At 39.1% G+C, this 15,417-nt stretch overlaps 1 protein-coding gene and 1 long non-coding RNA gene across 20 annotated transcripts in view; one reads left to right on the forward strand and one right to left on the reverse strand.

Annotated features, from left to right (window-relative positions):
- The window catches only part of LOC137237381 (uncharacterized), a 617,434-nt gene that overhangs the window by 445,685 nt on the left and 156,332 nt on the right, over positions 1–15,417 (reverse strand). The gene's annotated exons all lie outside the window — the stretch shown is intronic.
- LOC137237383 (uncharacterized) overlaps positions 1–15,417 on the forward strand; it is a 253,773-nt gene that overhangs the window by 207,572 nt on the left and 30,784 nt on the right. The window contains exons 3-4 of one of the 2 annotated variants that reach the window (XR_010948930.1): positions 2,135–2,275; positions 2,345–2,463. This is a non-coding gene — a long non-coding RNA (uncharacterized lncRNA). Of the gene's footprint in view, positions 1–2,134; positions 2,276–2,344; positions 4,953–15,417 lie in introns of those variants that run through there. The other variant, XR_010948929.1, reaches the window with a different exon arrangement.

A 15,417-nucleotide genomic window follows, 5' to 3' on the forward strand; every position in this document is an offset into this window, starting at 1 on the left:
AGAAATATTTTCGCTGTTGATAACATACGGAATCAAACCTTACTTTGTTGAATAAAGTTTATTCAGAATCTTCACTCTCACTCTACACATTTTTCACCACTTTCTACTGGGCATTTGTCATCTCTGTAGAAACTGCAGTGCACATATTCAATTACAGTAGAATCGCGAGAAAGTTAATCGCCAGTGTACAGACTTCTACCACTAAAGTGGTAGATCTACCACAATTTTTTTATTTTTTTATTTGAAATTCTACCACTTCTACCACGCAAGATCGAAAAAGGTGGTATTTTTTTATAGAAGGTTTTTGAAAAATCCTTTGCTTTTCCACAATTTTTTGAGAAGAGAAACAATATTATTTGTAGAAGAATAGTTTTATAAAACTCAAAATACCACCTACCGATGCTTTGATCACCATTTAATCTCTTTTCCTTTAGGTTTTTAGTACATAACTGCCACTTCCACCTACCTATGTATATATAGGAAAAGAAGTGAGTAATATTCACTACTTAAAAATATTTCAAATATAACCCAATGCTACCACTTTTTTCATAAATCTACCACTATTTTCTGAAAAATCTACCACTATACAAAATTTTAAAGTCCGCACACTGTTAATCGCTCGGCTAAGTTGACCGAGTATGAGCGTCCACGTCCCGCTCTAAAAAGTTAACTATGTATTAGTTAACTTTTCTGAAGTCATCAATTTTTTCAAATCTAACCGTTTGTTTGGCAATAAAAAAAAGTGCGGGTATTCCCCGAATTGCTGTGTGAAAAATTATTGTTGGTGCCGCGTGACGCAAATGTAGTTAGTCATGGGCATTTAAACTTGTGAGTTGTGTACTTGTGTTAACTTGTGTTGAAGCTTGTGTTTTGGTTAACTTTTTCGTGATTCTACAGTATTAACCTCAGAACATTAAAAAATTTAACCTAATTCATTCGATTTACCGACCCGTTCGGCATCGTGAACTATTAAATCTGTTTAATTAATCGACAATTGGAAGTTCGAGTGACAGATACCCAGCAAACTAAAAGACCGAGGGCGGAGGAACTCGAAAATGGAAAGTACGACTTTTCCATTAAAGTGTGATTCCATCGAGCATACATTCCTATGTTCATAAATCGTTAAACATTTAATAAAATTTCATGAATTCGACTGCTTTTTAACAGAGTATAAATAACAGTAGCGAGCAATATATTTGCACCGGCTTTTTTTTCGTAAGATCACTCGTATATAGTATGTTTATGCATATACTGAACTCGCGGCAAGAAAAAAAGTGCATATAGCTTATTTTTATAGCTTTTTTTTAATATCAAAAGAGGAATTTTGTGTCTACGTATTTTTAATTCGCTACATCAATCAGCATCAAAAAAAATTCAAGTAGATAAACTTCATAACATGCAAATGTTGCTCACTGCTTCTACGTGAATCAAAGAGAATTTTTGAATAACGTGAAATAAATATTTACAGGACGGAAACTCTGATGGAAAAGATAATAAGAATCGACGAGCTATCAAAAGCATCAAATAATATTTCTACAAGCTGCCAAAACTTCATGAACAGGTATGCGCTGATACAAATGTAGAAAACGGAAGTACTCTTCCACTCTTAACTCATACTGATCGCGACGCTAATATATTGTTTGTTGATAATAATAATGGGAAAACGTTGCATTCAACATCTATTAATACTGAATCGGGTTCGAAATTGCCTATATCACTTTCACAAAATTCTGTTGTTGAAAAATACGGCATAGGTAATTTCGTGCGGGAAAAACATTTATTAGATGATTATACGAAGTACAACTTACTAAAATATACTTGGGTACCACCGAAGGACTATATCTTCCCTTTTTCGAGTCATAGAAAAAAGGAAAAATAGAAAAGCGATACTTTAAACATCATTTTTTAACTGAACATGAGTGGCTTGTTTATTCTGAACAAAAAAAAAGGATTTTTTTGTAAATATTATTTCTTATTTGATACTGGTGACTCGAAATCCTGTGACATCGTTTGCAAAGTTGTTCGGTAAATGAAGGTGTACTAAATAACCACGCTATTAACAAATATCACTCTAAGTCAGCCCTTTTTAGTCATGCTAATGCTTTTTGTTTTATGTGTGGCAAATTTATTAAAGTTCCAGATATAAAATATGAACTAAATACATCTCTCATCCTCTGCGAAGCCTACGCAGTATATTTCGGCTGTCTTGTTTGGAATCAAGATAAGACATTGGCTCCACATGTTGCTTGTAATTATTGTAAAAGATGTTTGGAAGGTAAGCAAATTTTAGCTAAATAGTAAATTAAATGAAGTAGACATATTTATTTCTCTTTCTATATTTTAGGTTGGTATCGAGGTGAGAAAAGATCTATGAAATTTGCAACCCCAAGAACCTAGCGAGAACCAAAGGACCGCATTAAAAACTGTTACTTTTGCATGATAATCCGAGTAAAAGGCGTAGAGGTAAAAATGCTTAACCTGTCGAATATCCTGATCTTGAATCTTCTTGTGCTCCAGTCGCACACGATCTGACACGACCAGTACCAGAGCCACCGAAAAAATTATCGCCGAGAGGTGGCTCATCGCTTAGTTCTTATAAAAGCAATGCCGATAAGGAGTTTTTACCAACTGAGGATTTTAGTTATTTAATTAAAGATTTGAGTTTAGCTAAAAGTAAAGCAGAGCTTTAAGGCTTTTCTTCGAACAACGTTATCAAAGCCAATATAATGAAAACATGGTGGGAGACAATCTTTGTGTTTTTTGGGGATAGTACCTATGAACATAAAGGAAAAATTAAAAGTGTACACTTTTAAATCATTTTCCACTTTAGTTTTCAAGTAAATATTAAAATCATAGATTTTGAAAAATTTCTTTCAAGCGTGTTCTTAAATAGGAAAGCAAACTCTTTCATGCCATATTATTTTTTTTTCGTCAAATTACGACCTAAAGAATTGATATTTTATGCTTTAAAGTCAAAGTCAAATTTTGTGCTGACCCGTGTTATTTGCAGCAATTGAAAACTACTTTTTAATCCCAAAGAAGTATAAGCGCCTGCATAAGTAATCACACCAATTTGATTTAATAGGTTGGTCCTGGTCCACTTACCGGAAAAAATTTTCTAAATATTATTATTAATAGGCCTGGAAGCACTGCGACCTTTGTGCAGATTTATTGTGCAAGACCATTTAGCCGAATTTTGTACCACCACCTAGATGGGATAGTCTGCCTAGCCAGAGCGACGCATTCGCAGAGAATGTGAACCGGCGTTTCATCATCCAGCTCACAGAAACGACAAATTTGGGTATCGGATAGATTTAACTTACTTAGGTGATATGGTAGACCGCAGTGTCCTGTATAGTACCCAGTGAGAGTTCTTAGGTCCTCCCTGCTTAGATTAATGAGTTTGGCCGATACTTTCATTGCCGGAAGTATAAACAGTTTGGCCGGTCTTTACCCTGGGCAGTCAATCCAGTGACGTCTGAATTGTTTATTACGCAGTTACTTATAGTTTCCCTGGTGTGTGCTTTTGTAAGTCCACAAAAGGGCTCTGGACCATAAAATGCTGCTGTAGCACCCTGTTTTGCTAGGCAATCGGCATGTTCACTACCTTCAAGTCCCTGATGTCCGGGAACCCATCCTAACAAAACCTTGTTTTTGGCTCCCAGGGCATTAAGGATTTCAGTGTATTCATCCAATAGCTTGGATGTAACTGTGTAGGATTGCAAGGTACAAAGGGCCGCCTGATTGTGCGACATAATGTAGATGCTCTTCGATGTTGAGCCTCTCCGCAGACATTCTCTACCACAGACTTGTATTGCATGAATTTCTGCCTGAAATATGGTGGGGTAGCATTCCATTGGTATCGATTTCTTGAAGTTCGGCCCACAGATGGCAGCTGCCGTTCCTCCGTCATGGAATTTCCATCCATCCCCAGTGGGTCCTGTCCACAGTGGACACTTTAAAGTTCCGTGAGATTCTGAGCTTAGGGGGCGTTACGTCACGCAGCTGTAATGAGGGATTTTCTATGAATTTTCTTATTTCTTTCATACGCCCTTTCATATTTCCTTGCTTCAACTCAGAAATACTTGCGCCTAGTATTGCCTCTTTCTCTATCAGAATAGGAAAGGGAGGCATTCCATCAAAAGCACTAAGTGCATTAGCATGGCGGTTCTCATCGCACCCGTTATGCCAACGCAAACTAGTCGATGCAGTTTTCTTAGTTTTGCTGTTACCGTTCTTTGCGTGGCCTTCTGCCACCACACTAGGGAAGCATAGGTTACTGTTGGCCATACAACAGTATTAAATGTCCAATATACCATTTCAGGACATATCCCCCATGTTTTGCCGTAGGGACGAGTACAGGCAAAGAAAGCTCTTTTTGCCTTGTTTAGGGTTATATACAGTGTGACCCACAGATATTTAGCCTCCATTGAGAATTGTATTTTTGTAACACCCAGGGATGGTTCTGGGATGGATGCTTTCCTTCTCTCGGCGAAAAGCACTATAACTGTTTTGTTAGCATTGATAGACAATCCTTTTGTATCGCACCAACTCTCTATGATGCAAAGGGCTTGTTGCAAGCGATGTGATATTGTATCCTTTTGCATTCCTGTCATGCAAATAACTAGGTCATCTGCATATCCTTGTGTGTCAAATCCCTTACTTTTCATTAACTGAACGTGGTCATCTCTTACCAGGATCCACAGGAGAGGAGAGAGCACACCTCCTTGTGGGCTTCGTCTTATGGCCGTAATTGATTCAGTTGTCCCTCGCAGTTCCAAATGGATTTTTATACTCTTCAACATGGACAGCACCCATCGAATTATTATAGGCTTATGTCCTTGTCAATCATAGCTTGTTCGATAGATTGATGTGTTGTGTTATCGAAAGACCCTGATACATCAATAAAATCGCAGAGAGCTTTATTTCTAGACTCTAGAGCCTTTTCGATTTTTACCGTGAGACTCCGTGGATTTCCCTGACTGGTAGGCGAACTGATTCCTTGCCCTGGCTGCCTGCGTAGTAAAACACAAAACTCCTTCGTCGTGTTCACGACCTGTGCATGTTTTCGTGCATAAGTACATATATGTAATACATATTATTTATTTATTTATTTATTTATTTACTTGTATGTCCAATATACAGCAGACACTTAAGAATATAGTAAAACTAATGTAAATTAAGTATTACTTAAAAATCAGTTTTTAATTTGAACAGTTAAACCGATTTGGTATACGTTAAATCTAAATACAGAAAATTTGAGAAGTTGTAATTAGACATAGTTATATTCAAGGGAGCGTTAGCGCCGTAGACTGTTCTGTTAATTCCAACACGAAAAACAACAAAATTCCGTAAATTTCTGCAGGGCACATTAAAGTTAACTAGCTGAATTGAGGAGACAGAGACAAGATCAATAATAAATGTAACCGATAAAAGCGTTCTCCTATAAGGATAACCTTACCAAACTAAATAATCGACGACGAGCAACGTAAGACGGAATCGGTTCAGTAAAGTTATGTATACAATATCGTGACAAACACAATACACAACAAGTAAGGAAGGCTAAGTTCGGGTGTAACCGAACATTACATACTCAGCTGAGAGCTTTGGAGACAAAATAAGGGAAAATCACCATTTAGCAAAATGAACCTAGGGTAACCCTGGACATGTGTATCAAACGAAAGGTGTTAATGATTATTTAAAACGTAATGGGCCTTAGTTCTATAGCTGGACGCCTTTTCGCGATATCGCAATAAGGGTGGACCAGGAGTGACTCAAGAATGTGTTTGTACGATATGGGTATCAAATTAAAATTATTAATGAGGGTTTTAAAAGGGAGTAGCCCTTAGTTGTATATGTGAATGCCTTTTCGAGATATCGACCAAAATGTGGACCAGGGTGACCCAGAACATCTTTTGTCGGGTACCGCTAATTTATTTATATATGTCATACCACGAAGAGTATTCCTACCAAGATTGCAAGGGCTTTTGATTTCGCCCTGCAGAACTTTTTCATTTTCTTCTACTTAATATGGTAGGTGTCACACCCATTTTACAAAGTTTTTTCCAAAGTTATATTTTGCGCCAATAAACCAATCCAAAGTGGTCGTGGTCATAATCGGATTTCGGCCATATTTTATACCAAGATAAAGTGACTTCAGGTAAGTACGTGACCTAAGTTTAGTTAAGTTATATCGTTTTTTGCGCAAGTTATCGTGTTAACGGCCGAGCGGAAGGACAGACGGTCGACTGTGTATAAAAACTGGGCGTGGCTTCAACCGATTTCACCCATTTTCACAAGAAACAGTTACCGTCATAGAATCTATGTCCCTACCGAATTTCACAAGGATTGGTAAATTTTTGTTCGACTTATGGCATTAAAAGTATTCTAGACGAATTAAATGAATAAGGGCGGAGTTACGCCCATTTTGAAATTTTCTTTTATCTTTTTATTTTGTTGCACCATATCATTACTGGAGTCGAATGTTGACATAATTTACTTTTATATTGTAAAGATATTAAATTTTTTGTTAAAATTTTACTTAAAAAAAAAATTTTTTTTTAAAGTGGGCGTGTTCGTCATCCCATTTCGCTAATTTTTATTTAGCACACATATAGTAGGATGTGGTATAGGAGTAACGTGCCTACCAAATTTCATCATGATATCTTCAACGACTGCCAAATTACAGCTTGCAAAACTTTTAAATGACCTTCTTTTAAAAGTGGGCAGTGCCACGCCCATTGTCCAAAATTTGTCTAATTTTCTATTCTGCGTCATAAGGTCAACGCACCTACCAAGTTTCATTGCTTCATCCGTCTTTGGTAATGAATTATCGCACTTTTTCGGTTTTTCGAAATTTTCGATACCGAAAAAGTGGGCGTGGTTGTAGTCCGATTTCGTTAATTTTCAATAGCGATCTGAGATGAGCGCCCAGTAACCTGCATACCAAATTTCATCAAGATACCTCAAAATTTACTCAAGTTATCGTGTTTAGAGACGGACGGACAGACGGACGGACATGGCTCAATGAATTTCTTTTTTTTTTGATATATAGAAGTCTATATATATCTCGATTAGTTTATGCCGTTACGGATTACCATTATGCGAACAAACTTATACTCTGTGAGCTCTGCTCAACTGAGTATAAAAACAATTCGAGTTTCTCCAAATGTTATATTACTTTGTGTTTGGTAGTGTGCAGTCGAATACTAAACAAAGGAATTGTGCTGATTAACACTCTTGTTTCAGGTTGGTCAACGGGCCAATCATGAACCTCACTCTTTATATAACAATGCTAATAGAGTTTTTTTTTTCAATGAAATTTCTTTTAAATCTTAAATCAAATTTGTTGATCATTCATTACATTTTAATACATTTACTTTGTTAGCTTGCTTTCTTTATATTTCGTTTACTAATTTAGATGGGAGTTGTAGAACACATGTACATAAGTGGGAGTCCGAGTGGAAGTGGGAATGGAACCAAAACGTAAATTCGCGATATATCCGTAATTATTTGAAAGAGCATCCAATATTTTGTGTATAGATTCCACATATGAGATAATTAAGTTCGGAGAGATAGAGGGAGTGGAAGAGGGAGTAAGCATGGGAATGAGAGCGGAAATTAGAGTGGGAGTCTGATTGGAATTGGGTTTGTGAGTGAGGCGAAAAATTACAATGAGAATGGAGTGGAGATGAAGGGTAAAAGGAAAGGAAAGTAATAAGAAAGAGAAATGGATGGAAAAGTAGTAAAGTTTCAGTCTGTTCGATGATATGGATAGCGATAAAAGGAAATGGAGGTCCAGTTTTAAAATACGAGGGCAGGACGATGTCTGCCGCGTACGCTAGTACATGTTTAACAGTTTTAGCCTAAATATCAAACATTTTTGATTCACATACGTATATGGACAAATCAAATTGGTTTCAAATTTCGATTATACCGGTCTTTGCTTAAATGGGCGTGCAGAAATAGGTTTCAATTTTAATCCAGAGAGGTCTACAACTGCATCTAAAACAAGTAAGGAAGGCTAAGTTCGGGTGTAACCGAACATTACATACTCAGCTGAGAGCGTTGGAGACAAAATAAGGGAAAGAGACAAAATAAGGGAAAATCACCATGTAGGAAAATGAACCTAGGGTAACCCTGGAATGTGTTTGTATGGCATGGGTATCAAATGGAAGGTATTAAAGAGTATTTTAGAAGGGAGTGTGCCGTAGCTCTATAGTTGGACGCCTTTTCGAGATATCGCCATAAAGGACCAGGGGAGACTCTAGAATGTGTTTGTACGATATGGGTATCAAATTAAAGGTATTAATGAGAGTTTCAAAAGGGAGTGGCCCTTAGTAGTACGTGTGAAGGCGTTTTCGAAATATCGACCAAAGTGTGGACAGGGTGACCAAGAATCACCATAGTTCATCCCTTTTTTCGTATTTGGTATAGAATTATGGCATTTTTTTCATTTTTCGAAATTTTCGATATCGAAAAAGTGGGCGTGGTCATAGTCGGATTTCGCCCATTTTTAATACCAAGATAAAGTGAGTCGAGATAAGTACGTGAACAAAGTTTAGTAAAGATTTTTGCTCAAGTTGTCGTGTTAACTGCCGAGCGAAAGGGCAGACGGTCGACTATGTATAAAAACTAGGCGTGGTTTCAACCGATTTCGCCCATTTTCACAGAAAACAGTTATCTGAATTGAAGCTATACCCCTACCAAATTTCACAAGGGTTGGTAAATTTTTGTTCGACTTATGGCGTTAAAAGTATTCTAGACAAATTAAATGAAAAAGGGCGGCGCCACGCCCATTTTGAAATTTTTTTCATTTTTGTATTTTGTTGCACCATGTCATTACTGGAGCTGGATGTTGACATAATTTACTTATATACTGTAAATATATTAAAATTTTTGTTAAAATTTCACTTTTAAAATTTTTTCTTAAAGTGGGCGTGTTCGTCATTCGATTTCGCAAATTTTTATTTGGCACATATATTGTAATAGGAGTAACGTTCCGGCCAAATTTCATCATGATATCTTCAACGACTTCCAAATTACGGCTTGCAAAGCTTTTGAATTACCTTCTGTTAAAAGTGGGCGGTGCCAAGCCCATTGTCCAAAATGTTACAAATTTTCTATTCCGCGTCATAAGGTTAACCTATTATTATCGCACTTTTTCAGATTTTCGAAATTTTAGATATCGAAAAAGGGGCGTGGTTATAGTCCGATTTCGTTCACTTTTTTAAATACATACCAAATTTCATTAAGATACCTCAAAATTGACTCAAGTTATCGTGTTTACGGACGGACGGACAGACGGTCATGGCTAAATGAATTTCTTTTTTCGCCAGATCATTTTGATATATAGAAGTCTATATCTATCTCGATTAGTTTATGCCGTTACGGATTACCGTTATGCGAACAAAGTTAATATACACTGTGAGCTCTGCTCAGCTGAGTATAAAAAGAAAAATTTAGTGGACCGGCTGAGCTATCACATCTGCGGAAAAAAACATGTCATAATAACACATTAAACGTATAACAAAATGTTTCGAAAAGAATCTTTGATTTACAGCACTTTTCACAAATAAAATTTTTGATGTGTTAACATCTTTTTGTTAGAGGAAGCGTAATATTTTTAAGAGGTATGCTGTAAAAAATGTATATTTGAGAGCGATTAGAAAACGAATCGCATTGCGCTAAGGTAAAAGGTTAGAAAACAATTCGCGAAAGTAGGGACTTTGTTCTCGATATCGAGATAGGGTTAAAATTCAAATCGAATTGTAACGTCAATTTAAAATTAGTTTCTAATGTGAATTTTTAATTAATTAATTAATATCAATTCGATTTTCATTTCAAAATTCATATAAATATATTTCAAATGCTTCTTATAATAATTGAAAGCCTAACCTAAACTAAATTTTCGCTATTACTTGTTCCTTCAATATTAGCTCTGCGTTGATATGATGTATGGATTAGGGCAAGTTTTTCTCATAATGCCAGACAAGCAGCCACATTTTGCTCACTTTCCCTATTTAACTTTTTTTATTCATTTACTCTTAAAACTTTAAATTATTATAAATGAAAAACTGATTTGCGGCTGCCAATATTTCCTCATAACTTTCGCCTTATCATGCCCTACCAATAATCGATAAATGTGACAGCATCGCATTTCAGTGCTTCTTAAATCGTTCTATAATCGAATTATAACCAAATACTCCTTCCCTCACTTCGGTGGGCACCTTGTCATTGGTGTGAGGGCTTAGCCGAACTCCATAGCGCCCGGCTATGAGATGGAGCGGTTTATGGCTGGCGTCTACACCCTTTCGCCTCATAAAAGGACAGGGTGTTATGCGGACCGTGTCTATTGGACTGTTTGCAGCCAGGGGATCAATTCGGCTGTATTCGAACGGAGCCTTCTCGGTACCGGGCCATCTCGGGAAGTATTGATGACCTTACCCCAGTAAGGGGCGCTGGTGTGACGGAGGGTTCTTTCCGGTATATAATACTGACCAAGATGAACGAATCATTACATAATTGTAATAGGGACGATGGTAAGAACAGGACTGAGTCGCAAGCCGAGGGAGACACAAACGTACTAAGCGATTCCTCGAACTTGGGGAGCAAAGGTAGCGCAAATTCAAAGAACTTCGTCCTCGAAAAGCATACAAAATAAAACGGAGTTGTAGAGTGGGGAAGGGTACGAAGCAGAGGAAGTAAAAGAGGGGTCTCGCAGTACCGTACAGCACTAAGAATTGCTCAACGCCTGGGAGCAGTGGTCGACCCAACAGAAGTGGATAACGAGCAATTGGAATGGGCTCATGAGGCAGTAAAACTATGTCGAAGGCAGTTCAAAAGGTTTGCTGTGAGAAACCCTCGGTACTGCAACCGACAGGAGGAGGAAGAATTTTCGAATGGCAGAATGAAGGGCAAAGTTCGGCGGAAGTCGGCAAGCCTGCTTTCAAGAGGCACAAATGACCCAGCCCCAGAGCCTCGAGGCAGGGCAGTCGCATAGATAAGACAAGTACGCCTAAAGCTGTTAGACAGATGGACCCCAATAGCGAAGTAGCGACTACCTCGAAAGCTGCAAGCTAGAGGGAGGATATCTAAAGTGGCGAAGTGCCAACTACAGAAGTAGGAGATAAGCCAAAGGGAGATAACGCTAAAACTCCGGCTTTCTCGGAGGAGCTAAAAGGAGTTAACGCTAAGACTGCTGCTTTTTCGGAGGTGCCAAAGGGAGATAACACTAAGATTCCGGCTTTTCCCGGGAAGAAGAGTGATGTAGCTGGTTGATTGTAGCAGTCCTTTCGGACAAATGACTACTGAAAGTTGGAGATCTGTAGAAAGGTAGCTTATTAGCTTAATGCTTAAAACGATGCGAGAACAACCAAGTAAGCCCCTTCCAATCAATCTTTGATTCGGGGAGTGGTATAATGGTGTGAAGATGATAACGTGCGACAACATCGCGAGCTTGCGGCTGCTGGAAGTAGTGGCTCCAAACCTCCAAAGGCAAGACACGAACGCGCGGTTTGAGGTTGTGGATAAAGCGGAAATCCCCACGGTACCAAAAGTTAAGGTATGGGTACCATGCGTGATCAAGTCGGAGGATACACTGTGATTTCTCCAGTATCCGGACATACCGACACAGGACTGGAAGGTACTTACTGTATATACGGAGGAAGGTCAGTTCCACATCTTCCAAATAAACAAGCAAGCGGACGATATATTGTACACGCAGCTCGGCAAAATGTCCTTGAGTAAAAGCAAAATTTACATGCGCCTCAAGAAAAGAAGTCTCGAGGATAACAATTCTAAGACGCTACAAGTGGACGAAAAGGACCTCAAAATCCTAAGAGAAAAAGGAGAGGTGGTATGGTATCCTACGTCGCCATGAAGGAGTTAGAAGAAGACCAACAGCTAAATGGTGCTGCGATTCGCACAGAGGAACACCCGGCAGAGCATTTACGAGACGCTGAAGGGGGCCTCGAGAACTCTAAACCAAAAGGGAAATGGGAGGACGAAGACGTCACGACGAAGGTGTTGGAGGGGGAAAAACAGACCAATGGTGTTGCAAGCCTTACAGATAAACTTCCAGCAATATAAAGCGTCGACGAGCGTACTCCTCCTAACATTTGAGGGTGGTTCGTTTGACGTAGCGCTAAGGTGCGGTTTAGGTCTTTTTCGATACACATTTCCCATCGGGAGATGATTTAGAAGAGCCAGCTTACAGCACTCACACTTCCATCACGGAGTGGGTATTGCCGGGCTTGGTGACCGATACCAAGATCGAATGGCCGGTGAAGACGTTTTCTAAGTTTAATTCTCCGTGCCCAGATGGTATATTCCCGGCCATGTTACAAGTTTCAAGTAGAGCGGTCGTGGAATGGCTTAAAATAATATTCGAAATCAGAGAATAGGGGCACGCCGCAGGAAGGAGTGCTGTGAACGCTGGTCATCAACTAACTGCTCAGGCGATTCGACGAGGGAACCGCAAAACCTACGGCTTACGCAGATGACGTTGCAATTGTGATAAGTGGAAAGCGCCTTCCAACGATTAGCTCTTTGATGGATCGGGCGTTTCGGGATATTCATACCTGTGCATCTAATGTCGCATTGACAGCCAACGTGGAGAAGACGGATATGGTCTTGTTTAAAAAGACGTACAAGGTCCCCAATTGGAAAAGCATAAGTGAGGACGGGTTACCCTACAGGACAAATTTTGCGTAAAATATCTAGGAAACATCTTAGACTCAAAGTGGAGAAGAGGGTGAAGAAGGCCTCAACGGCAATTTATGCATGTAAAGAATGCTGGGGTGTACGTGGGGCTTATCGCCCTCTCTTTGTCATTGGGTTTTTACAGCGATTGTAAGCCCTATTCTATACTATGGAGTTCTTGTTTGGTGGAAAGCCACACAAAAAACGACCTACCTTAATAAATTAGAGGAGGTAAGCAGATCTTCAATGCTTAGCATTACGGGAGCCCAGCAAACAACCCCGACGGCTGCGCTATATGCCATTCATATTTCACCTGTAGACCTGGTAGCAAAGAACATAGCGTTAACAATTGCAACCAGCCGGGGCAGCTTGAGCGCCGGCCATATGGCCATAGTAGTGTAGCGTCATCAATTACAGGACGAACATACTACCTGATTCCCAATATGCGTTTCGAGGGATATCTTATCAAATTGCGGACGAGGCGATACATGTGTAAAGAGTTGGCTCCAAAGTAGTGGGAGGAGTATGGTCTGTGGTATACTGTGTATACAGATCCTACAAGCCGGAAGATTACTGTAGCGTTTTCCAAGCGGAAATATTAGCCATAACCATAGCGGGAGAAACAATAGAATAGTATAGCTTAAACTGAGACCATGCTAAATTTTATTTTGACAGCCAACTAAAGCAATAATCTCGCATAGCACATCACCTAAAATTGGGTTAGAGTGTAAGCAGTCTCTGGAAAGAATCGGGACAGGGAGAAGCATACATCGCAGGGTCCCAGTTCATATGGGATTAGATGGGAATGAAAAAGCAGTTGAACTAGCTAAAAAGGGCGCATCTCTTGAAACTTGCCCCATAGACGACCCAATTAGATTGGGCGAGATTAGGAGAAGGCGAGAGGTGGTAAAACGCGTGGGTTCAAGCGCAGGGCTGTAAGGTGTCGAAAATTATGTGTAGGTCTTACAACCTTAGACTAACAAAGTTGCTTCTATCATTAAAACGAGAGGGCTGTAGACTCATAACGGGTATTCTGACTGGACACTGCCTTCTGGCGGCACATGCCTTTAAAATAGGCTTGGTTAATGATAGCAGATGCAGGAAGTGCGGGTTAGAGGAGGAAACGATTGAGCACGTTTTTTTCTCGTGCCCCGCGCTTGCCAGGCTAAGACTCCAGCTATTAGGGGTAATACAGCTGTCACATCTAGGAGCAGCAAAAGGCTTAAATCCTAGGAAACTTCTAGTATTTGCCAAGAGGACGGAGTTATTTTATAACATAAGTCCTGGTTTTTGTTAGGGGTTTTCAGTTTGGTCGTTAAGACAAACTTCTGCTAATAATACGGACTCATTCAGTCTATGTGAGGTCCTCATGGACCGGCCAGTTCAACCTAACCTAACTCTGACCTAGTTTTCGATAAGAGATGCACTAAAGCACAACATTAGAGCTCTAACGTAAAATCACAATATTTCTCTAAAGTTAGATACTGTGATCGCTGGTATGGTGGTAGCGTACTCCGCCAAACCCACGGAAGGTTTTGCGTTAAAGCCCCGCGTAAGGCAACATCAGCAACTAAGAAAAACGTTGTTTCAATTAGAAAACAAGTTATTCTAAGCGTGGTCGCCCCTTGGCAGTAATTTTGGAAACACTCCGAGTGTATTTATGTCGGCATTAAACACGTAGGTGCCATCTTTCCGATTTGTAGGGAAAACTAAAAAGAAGCACAACGTAAATTGGAAGCGACATTTGGACTTACATCTCTTCGGAGGTAGATTGCGCGATTTTTTTTTAATATCCGCTCCGATTTCTGAAGGTTTTCAAAACAGTTTGATCAGTGCGACATCCAGCGACACCTTTAAAATCATATTTTGGTAAAATATTAGTTCTTTAAAGCCCTGGAAAACTTCTTTAACCAAAAATTTTGGATAACTTCATCATTTAGAAATGTAACAAATTTCGAAACGGAAAATATAATCTCAAACATGTGAATAAATTCGCCAGCGCAAAAAATTATATATTATGGGTATAGGAGAAAACCAAAACCGATTACGGTTGGCTATGTTATCGTTATGACTAAGGCCCAGTTTTGCCGTACAAGTTTAATTCAGTTTGTCAGTTAAACTACGCTTAGATTTATTCTGCAATTTTTCAGTCTACTTTAACTGAAGTTTAAGCTAAGCTTAAGCGGCCGATCTGCCAGGGTTAAACTCTAGTTACCCTATCATTTTAATTGCGTTCGTTCGAATTGGCGTCGAATATACCCAACAAGCATTTGGGCTTGAGTACCATTAGAGCTCATGTTGATAAATAGGCATACTTCTAAAATCTCAAGAATTGTTTCGAAACAGTGGCTCGGCTCGAGAATCATAGCGTACTCAGCAAAGGACGGAACTTTTTATAGAGCAAAATATGCTATTACTTATGTTGAAAAAATGTAATTAACAACTTGTGGTTCTCTAACTGGACTCAAATGTAAGTTTCAGTGATGTTGATGTAGGGTCTTCGGTGTAGTAGGCGGAGCACGCTACCATCACACTACGGCGGCCGCCTATATAATTTATTCTTGATTAATTACGCTTCATTACTGCCAGATGTTTAATTATCACAATAAACAGCCGTTGATTTTGGTGGTACCATCTTGGAGATTTTTTCAACTCAGCCTCGATATATAATGTAAGATATCAACTGGAGAAATGCGTTTAATATTCATTTGAGAA

The sequence above is a fragment of the Eurosta solidaginis genome, chromosome 1, assembly GCF_040869045.1.
Source record: "Eurosta solidaginis isolate ZX-2024a chromosome 1, ASM4086904v1, whole genome shotgun sequence".
Lineage (NCBI taxonomy): Eukaryota > Metazoa > Arthropoda > Insecta > Diptera > Tephritidae > Eurosta > Eurosta solidaginis.